Below are 16879 nucleotides of genomic sequence, written 5' to 3'. Positions count from 1 at the left end.
CTGTCTTACCTGCTTGAGAAGTGTTCTGCAGGGTGTTGTGGGCAAACAGTTCGTTTCAGTGACATTGCACAGTTTTGAGGTCCCACGCTCAATTCTCCTTTTTCGTGACAAACTCACAGGGTCCCTAACTGATAGGAGACAGTGACAAGTGTTCCTGCATAAACTCGGGCATTAATGTTTGAAAGTTCCCCTCGGTTCCCCTCAGACTGACTGGAGGAGGATGAGCCCGGATGAGACTGAAGGTCCTGGGGACGGGCGGGTGTTCATTCTTCACACTTGAGAAATCTCAGGGCCAGTAAGACAGTCCTTAAAAACAAACACTAGTTTTGTAATCACCAACTATTCTGTGGCTACCTAGAGTGACACATTTTGAAGAGCATAGAAAAGACAGAGGATTCCTTTCTTTCAATGACTTTTGAGATAAAAATCTTAATGACTTCGGGGAGATCAGAGGCATGTACTTAGCTGTCTCTTTCCCCTAACTACTGGGCTGAGGAAATGGCTTAGCTGGTAAGCAGTCCTTCTGCTAGCATGAGGATCTGTGTGTTGAGGCTCACAGGACCCTGAGCCCGTATTTCCCCCAGGAGCAATGGTTCAGTTGTTCAGCCGTTAATTTAGTCATGACTTCATAGAATGTAATTACAGCAAATAACTAGACTCCATTGCATTTTATTTAGCGAAAACCTAAGGGATTAAACTTCTTATATCAGTTTTTGCATAATTAATAATCAGGGACATAAAATTTTAAGCATCCTTCAGACAAATGGACGCAGATTGATCATATGCTAATTAAACCATTTTACTGTCAAAACTTTAGTTTGGGACATAGGTTGAGAATGGACACAGGTTCTCAGGGGTTTAAGTCTCTTACACAGACTGACAGAGCAGCTGCATGTGAGCTGCACACACCCTGTGGTGTACCTCACGTTATCATGAGTTTACTTATGACGCCTCACCCAATTAAATGTCATGTACAGAGTGTTAGACTGATTTGCTTACTGTGTAACGGAAAGGAGAACAATGTGTCTATATGTTCACTACAAACCTAAGTTTTAAAAGTGACTTTCCTTTGGGCTGGAGATGCTCAGGGCTAAAGTGCTTGCCGTGAAAACATGAGGACCTGAGTTCAGGCCCCCAGCACGGACAGAAAAGCCACGTATACGTCTGATACCCTAGTGAGTGAAACAGTTAGAGATGAGCAGATTCCAGTGGCTTTCCGGCATCCAGGCTCACCAAAACAGCAAACTCCGGTTAAGCAAGAGACTCTGCTTCAAAGAGTAAGGTAGAGGAAGACATTTATGGTCAACCACTGGAGTGTAGAAGCGTGTTAAGAATGTGTGTGCATGCACCCCCAATGTGCACATACCCCCATACATGAATATACACTCCATACATGCTTTCATACACAGAGATAATTTAGAATGCATCCATCATGCGTGAATGGATGAATCCTTCTGTGAAATTTATGGACTCAGAGAACTGATTGTACTGTTAAAATAATTAGTAATATTTTTTTGGAAAATAATGTTTTTAATGATTCACTTTTATTATATCATAAGTCAGAAACTTTTTAAACAAGGGTCTGGTTTTGACTCTTTTATTGAAGAAAGAGGTTTCTATTTTTATTCAAGGAATCCATCATTAAAAATAACTTTTGAGTCTAGTCGCTGTTTGACTCTGGACTCTCTGGCCACAGAGAGATATTTTAGCAAAAGAAATCTTAGTTCTTCCCCAACTCCCAAGTGATGGTCCTTTGACACATAAATTGTTCAGCTGTCAAAATGATTGATGTCACACAGGTTTGGATCTCAGGAGGCAGGAAAGTAACCAGATGTCTACCAAGGAGTGATCGATCGCAGAGCCTATTTATACCTGTCGTTGGGCATTACAGAAGAGAGGAGACGGGGAGGCTGAAACACGGCCTTTTCCGTGATGGATTCCAGGGGTACTGTTTAAGTCGTGGGGTTCTGTGGGAAGTGAGCAGCCTGGTCACCCTCAGCTCTCATTTCAAGGAACATGTATGATCTTGGACGCTCCGTCACAAACTTTCCTTAGAAGCTTTCAGAACATCCTGAGGCCACTGACCTTTTTGATAAATTGGTTTTCAATGTCTCTTGACGTTTCAAGCCCTGAGCCTCAAATCTGGATGTGCATTTGGTAAAAGTATTTTATACGCATTTGGTAACACTCTACTTTGTTTCCTTGTGAGATTCACTGTCATTTCTGAACGACCAACATTGGGCTGGCCCAGTGACCTAATTGGAAAAGCAGGCACTTTGTAAAGAAGTGTTAATAAACACTAGACATGAAAACACAAGACCAAGCTTGTCATTCTTTATGGTTGCCACCTAAAGCCTCCTCAGAGTGATGCTAAAACATCTGTATTTCAAATGCTTAAATTCCAGAGTGACCTACAGTAATGCCACCCTTCTGAATTTGCATGAGATTTCTTTTCACAGCATCTATTAAAATGTCTCTTTTTCTTATAAGACAGGGCCTTGTACCATATTCCAGGCTAGCTTGGAACTCAGTGTGTAGCACAGTCTGGCTTCAGAGTCTAGGAAACCCCTCGAACTCCTCTAAGGGCTGGAATTACCGGCTTGTGCTACCTCTTTCTGCATATTAAAACTCTATGGTTTTTTTGTTTTGTTTTGTTTTTTAAATGTGTTTAGAAGATATTGAGGAAGTCTGTGTAGGGTTTGACAAACTGTAGCTTAACACAAACATCCAAGTGAAATTTCCCACACCACCTTGTTCTCTTATTGCATGGCCCCTTTACCTCTCATTATTACCCTAGGACAGATTCTGTGTGGGTCATTGGCATGCCTCTCCTTGTGCTGGGTAATTTAAAACCACAGTGTTTGGTTTTGAATTCCTTATTGGATGCCTGTATCGAGATCACTTAACTTAGCCGAGGAATCGATTCCTGAGGGTCCCGCTCTTTGTCTTGTTTGTGGCTTAGCCCAGTACTTGGCCCTATGACGGGAACACGCACATTCTATTAAATAGCATTTATTTTTATAAAAGTGTCTGAGTCTCAGCTGCAGTTAACATACAGAGCATGTGAATTCGTATGTGTTTGAGTTATGAAACAAGAAGGATGTGTTTGTTAAACTTTTACCTTATAGGCAGTGCTGAGTTTTGTTCTTGGTGCATGAACTTGGCTGGCTTCTGGGAAACTATCCTTACATGCTTCTCTGTAGAAGAGGGAAGAGAGGCCGAAAGGGGAGTACCCAGCTCGTGATCAGTTAGACGCTGGCCAGGTTAACTCACCTCACTCAGGACTCTGCAAATCCATACCACCACACCCTCAATGTGACTCCATTCGGGGAGTAGGGATGGCTTTATCCAAGTCTACAGAAAAGTCTCTGCTCAGCTGAGAGAGGGACAAATAGCTAGATAAAGATCTGACACCTCACAGTTTCATAAAACCCGTGGTAGACCGTGGTGAGTTGCAATAGTAAAATGACTAATGCACGCGTGATGTTAATAAAGCGTGCAGCTGCAGAGTAATTACTTATGAATCTAGACACTAGTGACCTTTAGCTCTCCATCCTCTAAAAATAGTTATCCGGTCTGTCTAACCTTCCTGACTTCTCAGTCTGAGAGTCCCACGGCTGAAGGAAAACCGGAGTACATGACGTCACTCAGAAACTTAACACTTCAGGACAACCCTTACTAGGTTGGTGCTAATCTAGACTTAGTAGGCTCCAGAGAGTGGTTTGTTTGTTTGGTTTTTTTTTTTTTTTTTTTAACCTGAGAAAGGAAGTAACATGACCTTCTCATGTTACTTTAAGGTGTATCCCAAAGACAAACTGATGGTAGCCCTGTAACAAGAGAGGTGCGGTAACGAGAGAGGTGCACTGCTTGAACACATGGGCACTGCAGGAGGTGCAGGCTGGCTCGAACGTGCTCTTTGGAAGCTCCAGCCCCCTCTGGCTTAGTTCTCTAAGCATTCCTGAAGACCTGTTTCATCCATACCTATCCACTGCATAGCCTGTGCCTCGGGTCCTGGTGAACATGTACAGCCGCAGAAAAATCTAACCGTCCCGAGTTCTCAGGGTGGTATTTTTAGAAGAACCCGTTCAAATGGTGTGGCACCAACATTTTTCAGTTTGATTTTGGCAGGCCTGAGTCCCTGAGGATTTTAAAGTAGCCCTTATCAAAAACAAAGCCGGCTGCTTGGTTCTGAGGAAGGAGAATTCCAACGGTAGGAGATGTCCTATCGAGAGTGCACGCTTGGGATGGAGCGTGGTGACGTCATAGCTCTCAAAGCTCCTTGTTGAGGTAGGCAGCCACAAAGCCAGCTTCGTTGAGAGTGCGGGGTAGGGCGTGGTGACGTCACAGCTCCCATAGCTCGGTGTTGACTTGGGCAGCCACAGAGCCGACCTCCAAGCCAAGTGTATTTAGTGAGGAAAATACTAGGTTTTTAGTGTTTGAGAAGGTGTTGAAGGGAAGCGAAATGCCTCCTTGGCTGTAACTCTAGGTTAGCGGCCGGGTCCTCTGCTCTGTGATGGCAAGGATGCCGCTGACATGGGTGGTGACTGTGTGCTGGTGTCACACACTGCCGTGTATCTACTGCCACTGTGCAGACTCTCACCTCTGGGATCTCAGGGAGCTCCAGAGTGATCCACTGAGTCCAGTGTCCTGACCCAATCTCCCCATACGGAAGCTGAGACTTGTCTCCTAGACTGTGTTCCGCGATGGAAACTGGTTGTTTATAATCAGTCTCCGGATGCTTTGAAGTTGTTACTTGGGTTTTACTGTGCAACAAAAGTGGATGACAGATCGCGCCTGGAAGACAGTCGTGAGGTTACATGAGATGACACTCAAGTATACAGAGGCTCCAGTGAATACCATCTGCCTCTGGCTTTGCTGTTTTGATCCAAAGCCACACAGCCAGTTTCTTGCTCCTTCTCTATTCTGCTTGCTGCTTCACACAAGTTACTGTAAAGAAAGAGCATTGGGTGAAGGCAGAGTTTCTGGTTTGAAGTTAGACTCTATCCTTGGGTGTCTGTGTGTCTCTGTGTGCATGACACTGTCTGTCTGTTTATCTCTGTGTGCATGTGTGTGTTATGTGTGTCTGAGTGCATGTCTATGGATGTGTCTCTGTGTGCATGTGTGTCTGTTTGTGTCTGAGTGCATGCCTGTGCATGTTTCTGTCTGTCTCTGTGTGCAAATGTGTGTATTTTTGTCTGTTTGTGTGCATATGTCTGTGTGCATGTCTGTGTATGTTTCTCTGTGTCTGACTACATGTCTGTATGTGTCTTTCTTTCTGTCTGTCTCTGTGTACATATGTGTGTGTTTGCCTATGTGAATGTGTGTGTGTGTGTCTGTGCATGCTTGTGTATGTATCTCTGTGTCTGTCTGTCACTTTTCTGTATGCCTGAGTCTGAGTCTGCATGCATATTCCAGTGTGGATTTTAGAACAAATGAAAGGGCAGTATTGTTTTGAGATATCCACTGGAGCTTATCAGATAGTTATAAAAATGACAGTCTTTGTACTTCCTGTCTATGTCATTCTGGTTGTTTCTATTCTAAGACCATTTTACTCATTTTCTTCTTGTCATATGCGTGTAAGCAACTGGAGCAAGTGGCTGGTAATTGTTAGGCAGCCCTGTAAAGGACTTGTGTGTCCTTTACTCCTCTCTAGATAGTGGTCTTACGGTAACACACTAATGCATGCCTCCCGAGGTGTTGCTATCAGGGAAGTGTTACGGAATGAGAGAAGAGAGGAAGGAATGTTTTGGTCTCCACATACCACCATGGTTTCTGAACAAGCATTTTCAGATTCGGTGAGTCTCTGTCATGTTACCTGTGAAGTGTGATTGGAAATCATCTGCTCAGTCTGTGGCATTCTCTGCAAAAGGACCAGATTACACGTGTGACAGTTCCCACCCCTCCTGGAACCTAGTGTGCTCTGGGTGCTCTTTCCCCAGTGACACCAAACAGGAAACTGTTGAAGAATTTGTGGAGAAATCTACTGTTGACAAACACGGTCTTCTGCTTTTGTTGCTCTTAATGCAGAGTGAGACACACACGCATGCATGCACACACACGCACACAGCTGTTTTACACATTCAGACTCGACCTGGGTATAAATAGTCTCCCCATGAAGTCACAGGAAGGTGTTGAGAACTCATGATCGCAGCTCACTGCTGGGATTGATTTCTCTGCAGCAGACTGACTGTCTAGAGAATACCCACAATGCTATGCATGAAACATATGCTTAATATAACCGATGGCCGTGGGGAACGGGGAGGGAGAAGGAATCATGGGAAATTCAGGAGTTACATGACAGAGGAGAGATGCTGGCTTGGCCACAACTGGGCAGAGAGTAAAAGTTAGGACAAAAATCTGTTCGTCCCATTTTTTTCTCTCCCTAAAGTTTTTCTTTTCTATGCATTTCTATGCATTTCAAAACAAAGAATAGCATGGTTTTTTTTTTTTTTTTTTTTAATTTCTAGAAGGATTTTTTGAAACAATGAACTTTTATAATTCTTAAATGGTACTTTGAATAAAAAGACTGGAAACACTTTTTCAGCCCCCTCTGGGTACCCTAAATAAGCTCTACTAATAAATAAGACATTAAAACTAGGTGTGGTGACTCATGCCTTTACTCCCAGCATTCTGGAGGGCATTTCTCCAGCAGTGGTTCTCAGCTCTCCTAAGGCTGCCACCCTTTGACACTGTTCCTCATGCTGTGGTGACCCGTCAACCGTATCGTTATTTTGTTGCTCCTTCATAAGTGTGACTTTGCTACTGCTATGAATCGTGATGTGAATATCTGATGTGCAGGATATCTGATATGTGACCCCTGTGAAAAGGTCAGTGGACCCCTGATAGGGTGTTGACCCACAGGTTGAGAACCATTGCTCTAGAAGGGTAAGCCACTCTTTGGACTTCTTTCTCAGCCTCAGATCTAGAACAGTCTATGCAAGTGTTAGAAATTTCAGGAACTAAAGCATCCTTTAATAAAGTGACAGCCCATGTGGCGAGCCGTCAGCACCTGTGAGAGTCCGCACAGCTTTGTTCCAGCAGGGTCAGGAAGAGCTGTTACAGAGATCATGGAATAGATGCTCGCTCAGAGATGTTTATGGACGTGTGGGGGTTAATGATGAAACAGAATCACAAATTCCCTGGCTTCTTCACACGTGGGTAGCCTCTCTGCAGATGGTTCTGTGAACCAGAAATTCTAGCAATGGCTTTATTGTCCCCAAAAGTAGAGTGCGTTTTGTATAATCCATCAGTATACTCTGAAATGGCATTATTCTGAAGGTGCAGAGCACTGCCAAATGTGTATAATTATGGTAGAGAAAAAAGTAGGCTAATGCCAGCAGGGGTGGGGGATGGTGGTTAGTGATGGTGTCACATGGTTCTGCAAGATGAGAGGTTCTGGAGGGGCGTGGAAGCCCCTAGGTGCGGCGTGCACTCGGCATCATTAAGTTGTCTGCTTTAAAAGCAGTTAAAATGTAAACGTTATGTTTCATTTATCATAGTTCTGTAAAGAAGAAAATATAATAAACATTCAATGATTTGTTAAAAAAAAGATTTTTGACACCAACTCAAATGCTTTCCTTTTGAAGAGACTTTGTTTTTTTAAATTATGATTATTTCAACATGTTTTTCTAAAACATCAAATTAAAAAGGGAAACCAAAAAAAAAAAAAAAAAAAACCAACAAAACAAAACAAAAAACCACTATAGCACCACCACACCTCTGACACTAAAAATTCCTGCACTTCGGAGTCTGAGGCAGGAGGATTGCCATGAGTTGGCAGCCCAACCTGGGCTGTACCATGAAACCCTATCTATGAAGAAATAAAAGATAACAAGTCAGTTCCTCAATATCATTGTATACTACAGAAGACTTTTTAATAAAAAATCTATTTTCTCCATGTCGACTTACAGCTATCTTGAGATGGAATCATCTTGTGTTTACGACTTCAGTGTCAACATTTATTACAACAAAAATTCGTTCTGGGAGCTTGTGGACACAGCAGGGTTTTGTGACCGGGTGGGAATGTGATGGGTTCGCCATCTTGCTGACCCAGCCTAGGAAGTGCTGAATGAGAGCTACCTGTAATTCTTTAAGGTGTGAACTTTTAGTCTGCCCAGCCCCCATTCTACCAGGGACCAAATTCAGGACCTCCTTTTTGCTAGATAGTTTTTATACTACTGAGATATACCCCAGCTGCTGGTGTAGCCTCGTCTTGTGAAAGGGAAAACACCTATTTGTCTTGTCTTCTTCTTGTCCTCCTTGCCTGAGCTCTTGCCTTCTGTTTCCAGGCAGCTTGTTGACTGGGTCATCATGGGGCTGATAGACGAGCTACATGCTTGGCTGTATTAGATACTGGCATTCTGGGTCAAAACCAGGACAGGTGTCTATGCTAAATCAGCCCAGCTTAGCCATTCTCCAGTGTATTCATACACCAAACTTGACAGACAGCACACACCATTAATGTAATCATTTCACCTATCGATTAAAATTAAAGAGAAAGAGCCCTGGGCATAGGTGTGAGCCTGAAGGCATAGGTGTGAGCCTGAAGTCCCAACATTTGGGAATTGGAGACAAGAGATTAGAAGTTCAAGGTCATTCTTAGTTACATAAAAAAAAAAAAAAAAAAAACCAAACCAACAACAACAAAAATAAGGGCTGTGCAGGAGGAAGAAACAGTGGTCAAGTCGTCCTCAGTGGAAACCAGGTGGACTTGGGTAATTTTAGGGTCAAAGATTTTGGGTTGCTACAGGGCAAGTTGCCTGGGGATTTGCTGTGATTCAAATATCTCTAAAACCGAGAATATTCTGAATCTTCACCTCCTTTTGTTTGGAGACAGGGTCTTGCAGTCCTGGCTAGCCTAGAACTTGCTGAATAGATCAGGCTGGCCTAAAACTGATGGAGATAGAAGATCCACACTCTGCCTATAAATACTGGGACTAAAGGCGTGTGCCTCAGTGCTAGACTGAAATGTTCCTTTAAGAGGTGGTTTTGTTTCTCACAGATGGATTCATGTTGCTGTTGTACAGTGGCTACCTGGTTAAATTTGGTCACGTTTCTACTTTACTTTCTAACTTTTGTTTTGTTTTGTTTTGTTTTTCTTTTTCTAGATAGGGTTTCTCGGTGTAGCCCTGGCTGTCCTGGAACTCATTCTGTAGACCAGCCTGGCCTCGAACTCAGAGATCGGCCTACTTCTGCCTCCCAAGTGCTGGGATTAAAGGCAGTTTAGAAACTGTTCTGGTTTTAAAACCATGAACCAAATAAACTTTTGTTGTTAGTAACTTACCCAGTTTGTGAGGTTCTGTTCTAGCAGCAGAAAAGACCACATGAAATTTGGAAATTTGGAGATACTTGAAAAGTGTGTGTGCTTCTGTGTATTTTTGTCTGTTGTGTGTCTATATGTGGTGTGTGTGTCTGTTGTGTGTCTGTGTGTTTATGTGTCTATTGTGTGTGTGTGGTGTGTATGTGTGTGTACTGTGTGTGTTGTTGTATGCTGTGTGTGTCTACTGTATTTCTGTGGTGTGTGTGTGTGTGTGTGTGTGTGTGTGTGTGTGTGAAAGCCAAGCCATGCACTGAATAAGTGCAAGCAGTCCCTCCTAATATTCACATCGCACAGTGCTATGTGTGCTGCCCTGTCCACGGCCAACTGTTTGTTACTGCTGCCCATATGGAAGGCACACTTTAATTTTGATAAAACAGTTGGCCTGTTCTGTCACTAAAAAGAGTTTTTGTGTTCTTCATGTGACTTGATTGAGTACATCGAAGCCTGTCTCTTTACTCTCTTTTTTTATTTATGGCTTTGGCTACTGACTAGTTGTCCCTTAAGGGTTCTGGGCACCGCAGAAACTGCATGCTACATTTGAACTTTGGATATATTTAGTTACACGTCACTCATCTAACTGTTCAGAACACACGAAGCCTGTCTTACATTCCATGATTCCATAATTACTCATGTACTCAAAATTGTCTGTTGCCCATTCATGGATGAAACATTGCTTCATTTAAAAATTTTTTTTGCTTTTTTTTCTTTCAGTATTTATTTTTGTATGTATATATGTATGTACATATGTATGAATGAATGAATGACTGTGTCTGTTTATGTGTATGTGTGTACGTATGACAGTGTCTGATGAGGTTGCCTTTGAACTCAGCATGTAGCTGAGGATGACCTTGGATATTCTGATCCTCCACTGACGCCCGTTTCCTATTTTCACCTGTGGATTCCAGGAGAACTCAGGTGATCAGGCATGGTGACAAGTGCCTATGCTTGTGGAGCCGTCTCACCAGCCCAGATTATAACAGAGTTTTGGTTTCTTACCTTTTCCCCCAAGCATTAACATCAGAACAGTGAGAATCACTCCTGTTCTCTCTGCCAGGACTCATGTGTTCTCTCTTGATCCATTGCTCAGTTAGGATGCAGAATTGCTGGATGTGTTTGAGGAATAGCTAGCTAACCTTGCTCTTGCTAGCATAGTCTAGATGCCGGCAGATTGTGCTAATCACAGGGAAAGGGTTTGCCACGAGCCACCGCTCCTTTCACAGCACAGGTTCGTCGGAGACAACAGTTCTCATTTTCATTTACAGTATTTAACTGCATAGAGAACCTCTGGCTGTCTCTGAAAAGTACAAGGACAGCCACTAGTTACTGGCTTTTTTAGAGGAAAGTTACAGTTATAAACAGGTTTGGAGAATGGAAGATGGTTTGTAGAAGCCAAAGGATTGATCTTGGGTTTCTCTGCACATGAAGTTCAGAGATCATATGTGAGTCTCTCTGTATCTTTATGGATACAGAGTACATACATTCAGGTTGGGCGACATAGCACATGCTGAGGAACCTAGATCGCAGGAGGCTGAGGCAGGAGAATTGCAAATTTGGGGAAAAAAAAAAGACTGAGAGATCTACAAAATGCACAAGAGTTGGTTTATAGCATGAAGGGATGGAGAAGTGTTATCCATAATTTTTATTTTTACAAAGATAAACAACTGTGAAATTGGATCAGTTGAGTTGGTAGGCTCCTGTGTAGGTGTACACACCTGTACTTTGTGTTTAAATGTGTTGTGTCAAAAGAAAATCTATGCTCATCATTTCAAATTCCTATGATCATGAGTACTGTGGAGAAGTAGTTGCTCACAAACAGATACATAACTGTGTCCCATAGTTCTTTGGAGGAGTTTGGCTTCTAAAGGGCCGCATAGACTCTCCAGAGATTTGGCACGGTGTCTGTGGACTGAGTGAACCTTCCATCTTGACCCTGCCATGCTGCTCAGCTTCCTGAGTGTTGACCCTGTTGACTGTGACGTCTCTTAATTCCCCTTCTGCTGTTCATTTCAGGGTGCTTCTCTAACTTTTAATTTATTTCAGGGTGCTTCTCTAACTTTTAATTCATTTCTCTACTTTGGGACTTGTGACACTATGGGGACATCTTTGATTCAGTGACTGATTTGCTTGTGGCCTTGGGGGAATCTCCTCCCTTGGCTATTAAGTCACTATTGGCTGAGGCCCTAGCACTTGGCAGAGCTGTGGGTGTATCGGTTGCGTTTCTTGCTGTGGTGACCGGGTACCCAACAGGAAACAAACACCTTGAGGGAGAGTTTATTTTGGCTTATCTTTTAAGGAGTCCACTATGGCGTCTCCACTCAGGAAGTAGGGAGTGAAAAGGAAGTGAGCATGGTTGTCGGATTTCCAGGTCCTTACCTCACATTCTTCATCCCCAGAAGCTTCCACAACCCGTCCGAACAGTTGTCACCTGGAAAAAACCAAGTGTTCAAGCAGCTACTCAAGAGTGAGGTTTCCTCATTCTAACCACATTAGAGATGAGCAGAACCCCCACAGAGCAGAGCAGAGCCCATGGCACCTCCCCTTGCCCTACTTTCTTTATCTGTCAAACAGAGCTAATAATTCCTTATCTTCCCCTGGCAGTTCAGGGACCATCTGGAAATGTGACCCAGGAGTAGATATAATACACATCTCTCCCTCATGCCTTGCCTCCCTCTGGATCCCATGAAACCTTCTCAGTGTGGTATAGGACCTGGCTTCCCAAGGGTGATGTAGATTGTTCTGTGTGACAGTAAAAAGGAGATAAAAATGTCCACATGATTTTAAGTGACAACCTTGCAGACTCTGTTGTTAGTAATTGCTTCAATTTTGTAACCCTGTGGGTAAACAGGCCCTAGTGCACAGAAGGGCCTCATAAAGAATTTGTGGAAATTAACTGAATTGAAGGCACTTGGAAAAGTATGTGCATCGCAGGTGTGTGTAGATGTGGTGTTTTGAATTCCTGGTTATAGGCAGGTGTTGTCTGCCCGCAATAGATTTTCATCTTTTTGTGTTGGGGCCCTTTGTTGGGCATCCTGGTCACTGCATGTGTGCGGCACGCACCTCCTCCTTGGTGGATTTGCATAAGCTGGACAGTATCTCCTCTAGACACTTAGATGCATAAAATTAAGTAACTTCGTTGTGCTCTTCTGAGCTATCCCCAAGCCTTTGATGCTCTATTCAGAAAAGCATTTGGGTCGTGTTTGCAGGACTTCTGTATGTGTGGCCATGTCCTCAAATGGAGGAGGGAGTCTGTATCAGTGCTGACTCCGTATGCAAACCTGTGGGGTCAGGTGGTGTGCTGGAACTAGTCAGATTTCTCTGACACCCGTAAAGTTCTCTGCCCTGCCGGTGCCATCTCCGGCTTCCCAAGGTTATGTAGATCTCCAGCTACCCAAGGTTTATGTAGATCATTCTATGTGGAAACAGTCATGTGACTTCTAAGTGCATTTTAATCAGTTTCCTCCCCACAAGGGTGACAAGTGAGGGCAGAATGGATGTCAAGGGGCACAGAATGAATCGATGCCGTCTTTCCCAGGCCCATTCCTTTCTGATAAAGAGGCGAGACAGGGAGAGTGGGTTATTGGAAGCATAGCGTTCCTATTCAAGTGGTTTTTCCAGCTCTGTTTAGCAAGAGTTTTCCTGTTGTTTGAGGCGTTTCTTATGTGGTCACTCCAAAGAAGAGCAAGACTGAAGTGGGAGGTGTGGGAAGTGGAGTGGACAGGACACATTAATTTTTAATGTCAAAGATCTGGGTCCGTTCCCCAGTATAGCCACTTACCTGCTTTATGGTCTCAGGCAGTTTGCTCTGTGGGCCTCTGTCCTCTGTAAAAGACTGGACTCTGCCCTTTGATGGCAAAACCATAGGTAAAGCTCCAGGGCCAGTTTACTGAGTGCAGTAAATGAATGCCAGCTCTCAGTATTGAAGTTTGAACATTAACACGGAGCTCATTCGCTCGCTCACATGCCTGCTGGTGAAGGAGTGGGGGCCGGCAGTGAGGGGTTTCTCTTGGCAGTGGCCATCTTTGGAAGGTTGCTTAAAATCAGATTTCAGAGCAGTTGGTGAAATTTCTGGATTAAAGAGATGTTGTTCAAGTCTTAATAATAACAGTGGAGAACCAGGAAGGGAAATCAGGCTGCACCTGGGGAAGGGCTGTTATGTCATCTAGTTGTTAAGCCAGTGAACGTCACAGCAAGAAATACACAGCTGTGTGAATGACTGGGTTTGGCCAGGGCCGGATTCTGGTGTAGCTCGGGCTTTGTTGTCCAAGGGATTATAACCCAGGATGTTCACAGGGGTTAAAGGATGTGCTTCACAGTTCAAACGTCCTCAGGCAAGGTCTGTAGAACCGTGGCCAGAGTCTTAGCAATGTCTGCTGCCCTCAGCAGCACCCCTGCACTTGAGAGTCATCCTCAGTCCAAGGGTGCTGGAGCACTGAGGTTGACCATGGCCTGAGGTGAGGCTGGTTGTTAACCGTCTGCCATCAAGTGGCGAATCCATATTCACCTTAGTTTTAGCAAAAAACGAGATAGTCTCTCCTGCCTTCCCTTCTCTCCTTCTCCTCATGCTTTACACTTGAGTGGCCTTGATAGGTGTGATTACCTCAAAGGCCAGTCTGGCCAGTGAGATAGGAGAGTTTTGAGTTTTGGTTAAATTGTGGTAAAATAAACATGACATCTGATTGGCCATCTTAGCCACTCTCAGGCAGTTTGCAGCCATCTCTGGAACGATTTTCATCTTGCAAGACCGAAACACACATTTTTATTTTTTAGTGCTTTTTTTAAAAAAGGGGATAAAGAAAATTCAGTCACGTGACAAGCCCGTGTGATTCAGGAGTGTCGGCCTGAGAGGGCTTCGTAGCTGTCAGGTCCAGGTATAGGGCACCCCTCCCAGAAAGAATCCTTGTCCAGAGTAAGGCAAACCTGTGCTCCCCGCTCATGAGCTGCTGTGGGGCCCTGTCCTTGAGACAGGGTCAGGGAGGGAAGTAAAACTGAGGTTGTAGGTAAGCATAAAAGAGTAAATTGTGACTGGCAGTGTGGCTCACGCCTTTAATCCCAGCCCTTAAAGAGCAGAAGACGCAGGTGGGTCTCTGAGTTCAAGGCCAGCTTGGTATACAGAGTTCCAAGATAGCCAGGGCTATACAGAAAAAACGTCTGGAACCACCCCCTCTCCCCCCCCCCCCAAGATTGTTATTTAAGGCTTACCCTCAGCTCCAGGACCCAGTTAAAAGACTCTAGGGTTAATTAATTATCTGACTGATTATTGTCACTGTCACTGAACAGAGGCCCCCTACCCCCAATCCTCTCAATGAGTTCGACCATAATCCTGAGCCTGAGAATAGCAAGTAGTGCCTTCCTTTTTTTGAGGCAGAATTTGTGACTGAATTTTGACTATGTAGCCCTGACAGGCTTAGAATGTCATATGTAGATCAGGCTAGCCCCAGAGCTCTGCCTGCCTTTGCCTCCCAAGTGCTGGCATGAAATGGACCATCCTGTAGGCCTGGCTCCAGTACTGTTAATTTATTAGAAGGGGAGCTAGCATAGAGTCGTGGGTTTAATCTGACCACAAAGGCAGGTCACTGTTTTTATGTGGGGTTTGGTGATTTTCCAATGGCATTTTGCAGTTTTGACCGTGAAGAGGAGCAGGTGTGCTCACTGGTTTCCATGGAAACAGAGCTGTTCACACACTCTTAATATCACACAAGTGTTTCTGGCAGAACACTTGATGTTTATTTTCTAAGAGCTCTCTGGGCCTGCCCTAGATTCTTTGCATGGACAACACTAGGTTGCATGTTTTTATTTCTGATATAGGCTCTTGTGTAGCCCAAGCTGGTTTAACAACCTGCTCTGTTGCCTAGAATCACTTTGGACTTGTGGTCCCTCTTGTGGTCCCTCTGCGTCTCCTGCCTGAGTGCAGCTGTTGCAGTGCTACAGGCGTGTGCTCCCGTGCCGGGTTCATTTGGTGTTGAGGATAGACCTGGGACTTTCACACGTTGGATGAGCACTCTGCACACTTAGCCGTACCCCCAGATTTGCAGTGTTAAGTGTGTGGACGTGGGCTTTGTTGTTGGGTCTTGGCTTGTTTTCATTTCAGGATAGGGTCTGGTGGTGTTGCCCAGGCTTCCCTCAGACTCTGTATTCTAGGCTAACCTCAAATGTACTCCTGCTTGTGCCTCCCGAGTCTTAGGATGCACCACTGCTCTGGCTCTGATCTTGTTTATTAAACTGTACATGGCTTCACTGCCTGCACGTATCTTTCATGGAAAAATCCATTTTGTCAAATGCCCCACCTCCAGCTCTTCTTCTAGAACATGGACCATGTGTGGCACCCGAGAGTCCTCTGTACTGACACTGTACATGTGTGTGCCTGTCACATTGACTTGACTAGAACCTTCTGGAATTATAAAGGGTAGGAACTGAGACGGAATGTGTGTGTGCAAACCTTTATTTTCTTTTTCAAACGAGTCATGTATGTGATGGAGACACTGGATGTGTGCAGACAGCAGGCCAGTGTGTGCATGTGGACAGCCGGTGTGTCAACTGTCACTTTTTATGCTGTGGTCCTCTGCGGTAGAAAATGTGATGGCGGGAACCTTAAGGTTGGCCAGGCTCTCTTCTGATTGTAGTAAATTCTGCTGATGTGGTTTCCCAAGACAGAACTGACAGAAGATGTAAAAACTGTGTGTGTGTCTGTGTGTGAATTTGAGTGTGTGTGTGTTTCCCTGTATGTGTGTGAGTGTTTCCCTGTGGGTGGGTGTGTTTCCCTGTGTGTATGAGTGTTTCCTTTTGTGTGTGTGTTTATTTGTTTGTATGTGTGTGTGTTTCCCTGTGTGTGTTTCCTTGTGTGTGTGTTTGTGTGTTTCTGTGTGTGTGTTTTTCTATGTGGGAGTGTGAATGAGTGTATCTCCCTGTGTGTGTGATATGAGTATGTTTCCCTGTACGTGAGTGTGTTTATTCCAGGTGTGCATGTTTCCCTGTAAGTATGTGTGTGTCTCCCTGTGTGTATGTCTCCCTGTGTGTGTGTGTGTATGTCCATGTGTGTGTGTGTTTTCCTGTATGTGAGTGAGTTTCCTTGTGTATGTCCATATGTAAGTGTGTGTGTGTCTGTATGAATGTGTGTGTATGTTTCTCTATGTGTGAATGAGAGGGTGTATGTGTTAAACAATGGTTTCAAAGAAAAAAGATGTATTTGGCTTATGGTTTCAGTTGGACTGTGGTTGCTGCCTGATTCCTTTTAGACCCATAAAAAGGCAGAAGAAAACTGTTCACTTCAGCTGAGAAGCAAGTGGGGGGCAGGAAGGAGCCAGGACAAGTTATAACTCTTTTCTTCAGCCACTTTTCTTCAGCCAATCTGCACCCCCCATTCCATTTCCTCCCAGTGATCAATTCAGTTTTGAACCCATAAGTGTGTCAAACAGTGATTGGATCAGAACCCTCCTGATCTTTTTGGAAGTGCCATTATGACTGTCACACTTAGTGTGTGGGCTTGACTGACCTCCCAGATGCCTCTGGCTCCAGACATCACAATGGCTTAGCTGGGATTATTCATGGGAATGGGAAAAAATT

At 44.2% G+C, this 16879-nt stretch overlaps 1 protein-coding gene and 1 long non-coding RNA gene across 3 annotated transcripts in view; one reads left to right on the top strand and one right to left on the bottom strand.

Annotated features, from left to right (window-relative positions):
• Farp1 (FERM, ARH/RhoGEF and pleckstrin domain protein 1) overlaps positions 1–16879 on the top strand; it is a 229758-nt gene that overhangs the window by 86871 nt on the left and 126008 nt on the right. The gene's annotated exons all lie outside the window — the stretch shown is intronic.
• Positions 4309–13161, bottom strand: LOC143441650 (uncharacterized). Its single transcript, XR_013109208.1, has 3 exons — positions 13095–13161; positions 11693–11744; positions 4309–4947 (listed from the first exon to the last, which is right to left on the bottom strand). It is a non-coding gene; the product is annotated as an uncharacterized LOC143441650 (long non-coding RNA).

The sequence above is a fragment of the Arvicanthis niloticus genome, chromosome 3 (genome assembly GCF_011762505.2).
Source record: "Arvicanthis niloticus isolate mArvNil1 chromosome 3, mArvNil1.pat.X, whole genome shotgun sequence".
In the NCBI taxonomy this organism is placed as follows: Eukaryota; Metazoa; Chordata; class Mammalia; order Rodentia; family Muridae; genus Arvicanthis; species Arvicanthis niloticus.
Note: the sequence above shows the minus strand (reverse complement) of the source record. Positions and strands in the feature narration are given on the sequence as shown.